Raw genomic sequence first — 7,352 nt, 5'->3', positions numbered from 1 at the left:
ACAGAGGAGTGATTTTACACCAATGTCACATGGTCAGAATACAAGTTTTATCTGAACACCAAGTGCTCAGTCACAGGCTGACCCGGTCAGAGAATGCTTTTCATGTCAGCTGATAGAAAACCACCCAGATATCATTATGTGAAACCCCAAAGTTGTGCCGAGGGTAACCGCCTTGGGGTCTAAGCGCTCTGCCCTTCAGAATCTCTATGACCAGAGGACAGTGAAGAAAGCAGGAAAGAATCCAAGAGACCCAACTCATAACCTCAGCACCTGCTAAGAAACATAGTTACAGTTCATTATTGTTTATTTAACCATTATGTTAAATGAAACCCCCACTTGAAGTGTGCAGTTCTTCCTCTTGAGGAATCCCACAAATCAAATTCTCCACACCAGGTGGAGAGATTAGGAGATCGAAGGATTGGGTCTACACAGAAGAGAACATAACATTATATAAACAATTGTAAAATGAGAAAATTAAAATAAAATCACTTATGAGTCTACTTATAAGAGTGTATGCAAGCAGTAGGGTATTGTAGATAAGCTCTTTGATAAACACACCATTGTGTGACAACAGTTTGAGAAAAAAGGAGTGGACCAAGTAGAACCCTGTGGACTCCTGTCTACAAAGTATATATTGTAGGGTCTAGGTGGTTAAACATAAACTTGTAGTGCATTGCAGAGTATCAGTCAAATAGAGTATCATTCAAATAGGCAAAACTGCAATAGCAAAATAATGTATTACCATGCCAGGATTGTCTACAAGCCTAGGGAACTATACGCCAATATTTCCGGTAGGCCTTTAGTTCCATTGCTGCGAATCCACTTGCCTCCATGTAGAGATGTTTGATTCATGTAGTCCTCAACCTGGGACACTGGACACCTATTGACCTTCATCCATTCAACCATTTCAATAAGTTTTTCAGGAGGCACATCAGATTCTGTTGAATGATAAGTACAGATTCATTATAGCTGATTTCAAGTATTTGAGGTTCTGGCCTACTTGGAGTGTGTGAAAAGTCGCCAATCGGTCCAGCGGTGCCTGAGACTAGTTTTTAGAAGATGATGGACAGAAGAGTCATGGGACCGCAAATATAATCCCTTGCATCTGTCCAATCTAGCCTGGTGGGGATAATTAACATTGGTTATTAGTATTACCTGGTGTACTAGGGACGGTCTGTTCCTCTGGTTCTTGGTGGTGTGGTCGTTTCAGCCTTCTCATGCGCTTCCTGGTGTTCCTCAATCGCTCCTCCAGGAAGTCTGTAGCAGGTTTTTTTCCCCGGCCAGGTGTGTACCAAGCTGCCTGTAAAAGAGACAATTAGGTTCAGCTTAAATTTGCCTGGCGTAAACCATGAAGATGGTTACATGGGATTTTAAGGAGCAATCCAAAAATGTGCGTGTGACTGTGCACTAGGAAAAACTTTGAGCACATTTCTTTTAGGTGTGTGTGTGTGTATGGAGTGTTCTCCTTTTTGTGTTGATTGATTGATGACTTACATAGCCACTGCCAACTGTAGTACCATCCAAATTAAGGCAAGGGCTTTCTTGGTGACGGCCTGTTAAATAGATGGTAGAAGTTTGTCAAAGAACGATGAAATGAGACAGTAATCATTGTTACAAATATATGACGATTCAAATCCCTGAATTGAACACTGAATGGTTATGCGCTTTTTAAGTGCATTCGATTCTGTGTCATTTTTAGATTTGACCTAAAAAGCATTATTTTACACTTTGGCTACTCAAAAACAGCAGATATACAAGCTCATAGCGTGGCACCGAGTGCTGCGCTACGAGCTTGTAGATCTGTTATTTTAGAAAAATCTTGAAAATGTGTGCAAATCTTTGAATTTTTATCGAACATTTGTAACTCAAATCTTTGTTTCTGGGGGTCCCTAGAACAAAATATTTTGAGATGAGGGTCTGTGGCCAAATACATATACATTTTGGGGTCCTTGACATGAAAAAGTTTGAGAACCACTGACATAATAACACAAGTTAAAAACAAATACATTTAGAAGACATTTTGTAGAATCGGCCTCAGGTCTTAATGGGTTAATTGAAGGTGTGTGATAACCAGTTCTTCTGATGAACTTGGCAAAGTGTTTCACAATGCATACTGATTAATGAACTCATGTTATACAAATGAAATCAGTGGTTCTCAAACATGTTCATGTCAAGGACATGAACATGTTTGTACTTGGCTAAGGACTCAAGATTTACAAAAGTGTTTCAAAAATATTCCACAAATGTTGTTTATACTGTTTTTTAATAGCTGATCTACACCCTCACAACGCATCACCATGCACTGTGAGCTTGTGGATCTGCCATTTTCAAATAGGCAATTTATAGGGTTTAAGTGGTTAAACTGAGTTTCATGCTATATAATCTCATTTAGCTGGGAACCACATGGAAACCCCCCAATGACCCCTGAGGGTCCCTGGAGCCCACTTTGATGATAAACATTACCTGCTTTTGTTAGCTACTGTCTGCAAAACAAAACTTAAGTTAAAAAACGGATTACCAAATTTGTCTGCACACTAAAATCCTCAATGTTAATTTATTCTCCTTAAGGATACATTGGTACCATTTGTACTCTCTGTCTCTTAATTAAATTATTTTACTTTTTACTGTAGGTTAAAAACAAGATTCATATATAAAATAATAATTACAGTCAAAACAAATGTGGCCTCACCAAAGGGATATGTGGCCAACATTAGCTCTCTTTTAAGAGCTAATGTTACAACTAACAAGTTGAATCATATTTTAACGTTTTAGGATGCCTGGTCGCATTGTAACATCATACATCTATATTAAATGGTGCAAACACATTGCTTTCTATGTAAACGCGGTTGATAAACCGTTAGTCCTGAAACATGATCATATCATGACGTTTTCTACATTTACAACCCATACATAAACGTTCAGATTTCAAATATAAAGCACTTAGCCCAGGGCCAAGGATGTTACAATTTGAATCGGGAGGGTCTAAGTATCCGTACCTCCTGTATTGTTCAATAAAAGTAATTTTAATCCGATCGGTGGCCATTTTCTCCGAGTTTTCTGTATGCTTTAAACTACGCGACCGTCGGTTGGGAGGTGTATTACATTATACACATGCATTACAACTATGAGAAAATGGCCAACGATCGGATTAAAATATATTTTATTCAACAATACGGAAGATGCGGGTACTTAGACACACCCGATTAAAATTGTAACATTCGTGGCCGTGGGGTAAGCACTTTATAGTTGAAGTATGAATATTTATGTTGATGTACGGGTTGAAAGTGCAAAAAACAGGTTGAAATTCCGGCTATGAGGCTCGTGAAAGGACGAGCGTCGTGTGAACCATGGCTAAAACTCGGTCGTGCACGGTTACATGAACGTGTTAGTTCATGTAACCGTGTACGACCGTGTTTGGATAACATTTTAATTCCATAAACTAATTAAACTTACCTGTTATCTAGTACAGTAAACACGAAAGCACCCCGGTTTGAAAAAGAAATCTCTCAGCCAACAGCCGTTTCCTCTGCCTTCCGGTGTGATTTCAAAACTAACAAGCTCCGCCTTCAGTGTTGCCATATCCGCTTATTATAAGCGACTTTGGGCTTCTTTTTCTGTGAAGTTTTTTGGGCTTGCTTCCTTACTGTCGTTTAAACCAGTGGTGGTTCTCAAACATTTTCATGTCAAGGACCCCCAGATTAATATGTAGGCTATTATCCAATCAACGGACCCCCATCTGAACACATGTTATGCCAGGGGGGACCCCCAATACAAGATTCGTATTAAAATGTTTCAAAAATATTCCTAATTTTTCACATTTTCTTCCAGATAAGAGTTTTGTTTTAAAATAGCAGATCTACAAGCTCACAGCGCGTCGCATCGCAACCCGTTGTGAGCTTGTAGATTGGCTATTTTCAATTAGTCATAGTTGCTTCTTTTGGGCTAATTTCCATAGACCTGGTTGCTTATTTCTATCGCAAAATCTGGCAACACTGTCCGCCTTGTGCATGAAGGATGTCTGCGGTTCTCAACCTGTGGGTCGAGACCCTGACAATTTAAGTAATAATTTTAATACCTTAGAAAATAAATGAAAACAAATCAAAGAAAAAGACTGTAATACAAGTAATCAACAAACTATACTATAAACTGGTCAAACATTGGCCAAATTGTCAAATAATATAAGAAAGAGAGAAAAAAAGAAAATAGCCGATCTGCAATAAGAAGTTATAGATTTTTGAAATAGTTCAAAGTTTAGCTTTTCTCACATTTTTCTAAAATATTTTGTTTTAATTAAAAAACATGTTTTCAGACTCAGAAGAGGACGCTGAATTGAATGGGCTAGGTTTTGATTTTGTATGACCCTTAAAAAGTGGCTTAAACAAGCGTTAAAGTTTCATAAACTTGAAGCTTTTTTCACAAACATATTATTATGATCATTATTTTATTTTGACCCTTCAACCCTCTTATTTAGATGATTTAGAGTTGAATGGTAGGTTAAACAATAGTCTAGAATTGTTTAATAAGAAGTTAAAGATTTTTGAAATAGTTCAAAGTCTAGCTTTTCTCACATTTTTTTAAAATATTTTATTTTTAAATTAAAAAAAACTTTTTCAGACTTAGAAAAGGACGCTGAATCGAATGGGATAGGTCTCGATTTTCTATGACCTTGGGAAATACAAAAGCTCACCAAAAAGATTGGACGTTGACTTTTGAATAAAAAACAGATTTTGTTGAGCACAAAATCTGGAACTAATCGCTCCAGATATTTTTTAAAAATCTAAAACTTCTCTCCATCCATATTGAGAGTAAGCCAGATTTTTTGGCACCAGCCTTGATTTTTTTAGACACTGATAAAGCTCAAAGTTCAGCGAAAAGACTGCAAAGGTCAAACCTCGTTACATTTTTAGAAATTGTATTTTTCTTCGATACTCTGGCTTTAGACTAATGTGATGACGCTGATTCCAAATATGTAAGTTATATTTTTCTCGGAAAACAGGAAGTGCCTCAAAAGGCCACTTTCTGGTTGGTTTTAGGGTGTTCCAGGCCCGTGATAACCCCGATATATTTTTTTTCCAAATCTACTAAAATTTGAAATCATCAAACCCTCATATCAAATCATGATTTAATTATCCCTTAATTGGCTATGGTTACGGCTTCGCTATCTCGCTCAATATCTCGAATACGATAAGGACTTAGGGTCCGCTTTTTGGATATGTTGTAGAGCTGGCTGAGACGCACGTGTGGATGTCTTGTTTGTCCCAGTACGGCACTTTTTTTTTTCTGACTTTGTCCTTTGGTATGGTCTTAAGGTTTAAGACTCTATGTGCCTTCCGATAGTGTAGGAGGTCAACTTAGGAGTGTCGTACCGGGACAAACAAGACATCCACGTGTGCGTCTTGGCAAGCTGTACAACATATCCGAAAGGCGGATTCGAAAAACGTATCGTATCGAGATATATTGCTTTATTGCGCATATAATAACTTGACATTGGACCCTAGCCAATTAAGGAGAACGGTAAGGCCGTGTGTTAGGGGAGTTATATGTTCGCGTTCGGGGCGACGCGCTGACCCAGAATTTGGTGTCCAATTTAGTTTTTACTCCTTTCAAACAGTTTTTCACTATTGTCTCGGCCCCTAGGGTGCGCCGAAACAATCGGACAATGGATTATCGATCAGCTCTTCAGTCATTTTGGGGCATAAACAAGAAGATGAAGGATACAATTAATAATGATGATAATAACTGATAATGATGATGATGTTCAAGTTTCTGTAATGATTTTTTTCCCATGATGCATTGCAAAATACAGTTAAACATTGTAAAATGACAGAACAGTAAATTACTGTACATTTTTACTGTAGAAATTACAGAAATGTGTTACAGTGTATACTTTGCACAGTATTGTACCATATTACAATTAATACAGATCCCTATAATGATCCCCCTCATTATATGAATATAGGTCAAATATAGTGATAAAATATAGGTTACGTACCTTGTGTTTTCATGTGAGAAGTGACAAAAAGAAGGTATCAGAATGATTCACAAGTGGGAAAATGAATAAAGCAACCTCTGGGTTAAAAATAACCCAGGCAGGCAATTGAAGCCCTAATAACCCCTTTGACCCATCAGTTTACAGTACCCAAATAACCCATAATTATGACCCAGCCAAATCAACCCAGCAATGTGTTTATAGAAATAACCCAGCATTTTTAAGAGTGTACTAAACACAGTGCAATTAAATGTTACTGATTCTGGGCAAGTAAACAAAGATGTCTTTACTTAATAACAATAAGTAAATTGTATTTTTTAGTACACGTTACTTGATTAAACCTAGTATTGTAACAAATGAGTAAAGCTAACTTATATTTATTTAAGTATAGATAGCTATTGGATTTTACAGTGTAGATTCAACATTGAATCAATGTTGTCATTTCAATCATTAAATGGGGGGAGGGGGGGTGTGAGGAGGGGTGTGCCTCCCCCCCTCCCCCCATCAAGAAAAAGGAAAAGAAAAAGGCAAACAGCATAGATTCAATGCTGATTCAATGTTGGCATTTCAATCATTGAATTTGCACCATAGATTCAACGCTGATTCAATGGTGGCATTTCAATCATTGAATTTGCACCATAGATAAAACGCTGATTCAATGTTGGCATTTCAATCATTGAATTTGCACCATAGATTAAACGCTGATTCAATGTTGGCATTTCAATCATTGAATTTGCACCATAGATAAAACGCTGATTCAATGTTGGCATCACAATCATTGAATTTGCACCATAGATTAAACGCTGATTCAATGTTGGCATTTCAATCATTGAATTTTGCACTGCAATACAACAGTGATTCAATGTTGAAAAACCATCAGTCTTCAATCGTAACCAAAAATCAACCCTAACCACTATAATTCAACGTTGAATAACCATATTTTGCTATCTGGGTCCTGATTGGCTAAAAATGTCTTCCAAAGTTTGCAGGAGTGCTCCGTTTTGAACAAAATGCCTCAAATCATGAACACAGCATGCGATTTCCGTGAAATTTTGCACGCACATTCCCATTAGGCCGAGGAAGAACTACCATTTGAAGATTTTCAAATCAGCCTCATGGTGGCGCTATAACAGGCCGATTCGTGTTTTTACCTATAATTGCACCGATCTGTGTAAAACTTTGTATGCACACTCCCTAGAGGTCAAGGAAAAACCTTTGCCCTGCATTTTTCACATCTGCCTTTTATAGCGCCACCAGGAGGCCGACTTGTGTAAAACACATTTTTTTATACTACTCCTTACAATTGTATCCAAATTACACGCAAATCGGTACACATGATCTCTATAGTCATGTGATCATGACG

At 37.6% G+C, this 7,352-nt stretch overlaps 1 long non-coding RNA gene across 1 annotated transcript; it reads right to left on the bottom strand.

The window, feature by feature from the left end:
* Positions 1 to 337: 337 nt before the first annotated feature.
* On the bottom strand, positions 338 to 4,199 carry LOC311047260. Its single transcript, XR_014600953.1, has 5 exons — positions 3,454 to 4,199; positions 1,495 to 1,553; positions 1,156 to 1,300; positions 743 to 938; positions 338 to 424 (listed from the first exon to the last, which is right to left on the bottom strand). It is a non-coding gene; the product is annotated as an uncharacterized lncRNA (long non-coding RNA).
* Positions 4,200 to 7,352: the final 3,153 nt, after the last annotated feature.

Source organism: Gymnoscopelus microlampas (assembly GCF_963454915.1).
Source record: "Gymnoscopelus microlampas genome assembly, chromosome: 6".
Classification (NCBI taxonomy): Eukaryota; Metazoa; Chordata; class Actinopteri; order Myctophiformes; family Myctophidae; genus Gymnoscopelus; species Gymnoscopelus microlampas.
Note: the sequence above shows the minus strand (reverse complement) of the source record. Positions and strands in the feature narration are given on the sequence as shown.